This window comes from Bidens hawaiensis, unplaced genomic scaffold (genome assembly GCF_021521415.1).
Source record: "Bidens hawaiensis isolate Kalapana, Puna unplaced genomic scaffold, B.hawaiensis_p1.1 tig00019082_1, whole genome shotgun sequence".
Classification (NCBI taxonomy): domain Eukaryota; kingdom Viridiplantae; phylum Streptophyta; class Magnoliopsida; order Asterales; family Asteraceae; genus Bidens; species Bidens hawaiensis.
In genome coordinates, this window is record NW_027492898.1 from 1 (window position 1) to 1,197 (window position 1,197).

The following is a 1,197-nucleotide window of genomic DNA, read 5'->3' on the forward strand; positions in this document are numbered from 1 at the left end:
AAGACCACTTAGGAAAAACCATGGAAGTTTAATAGATGACATGGTGATCAAATCGAAGAAAGCAGAAGATCATATTGAGGATCTCGAAGTATCCTACAATATTCTTGACAATACAACAAGAAGCTCAATCCATCCAAGTGCTATTTTGGTATCAAAGCTGGGAAGTTCTTAGGATACATGGTGACCAAAAGGGGAATAGAAGTCAGCCCAAAGCAGATCAATGCCATTGTCAACTTAAAGTCCCCAGTGAATGTAAAGGATGTCCAAAGGTTGATAGGAAGAATTGCAGCATTGAACAGATTTATCTCTAGACCCTCAAATAAATGCAAAGATTTCTATGACATCTTAAGAAAAAAAAAAGAAGTTCGAGTGGACTTAGAAGCATGAAGCTGGACACAAAGCCCTTAAGGATTATCTATTCTCAGCACCAGCATTGATGAAGCCCATTAGATGTTGAGCCATTATCCTTATATCTAGTTGTTTCAGGTAATGCAGTTAGTGTCGTTCTAGTTAAGGATCAAGAAGGACAATAACAACCAGTCTACTATGTAAGTAAAAGTCATTTAGATGCCAAGGTCAGGTATTCTCATCTTGAAAAATTAATACTTGCTTTAATTATGGCATCAACTAAATTAAGACATTACTTCGAAACTCAAACTATTATTGTTAGAACTAATTATCCTATTAAAAATGTGCTTAGAAAAGCCGAGACGTCAGGTAGGATGGCTAAGTGGGCTGTAAAGCTGAGCACCATGATATACAATATGAGCCCGGAACACCCATCAATCACAAGCACTTGCCGATTTTGTGGCTGATTTCAGTACTGACTAGCAAAAAGAAACCGATTTGGAGGTCCAACAACTTAAAGAGACCAAGGATCCTTGGATTCTCTTCAGAAATGGTACATCAAATGTTTAGAGGAACAGGATTGGGCATACTACTAAATCGCCACAGGGGAAATAATACCCCTGTTTATAGCATGTGAGTTTCAAGCTAACAACAATGAAGCAGAGTGTGAAGCATTAATTGCATGTTTATTACTACCTAAACAAATGAGGATCAGGTATCTCCAAGTTTACATGGAATCTTTATTGATAACTAACTACTTTAATAGTTCATACACTATAAAAGGTGAAAATTTGATTAAATATTTAGAAATTGTAAAATAATTAGCAAAATACTTCAAGTTGTTTAGTA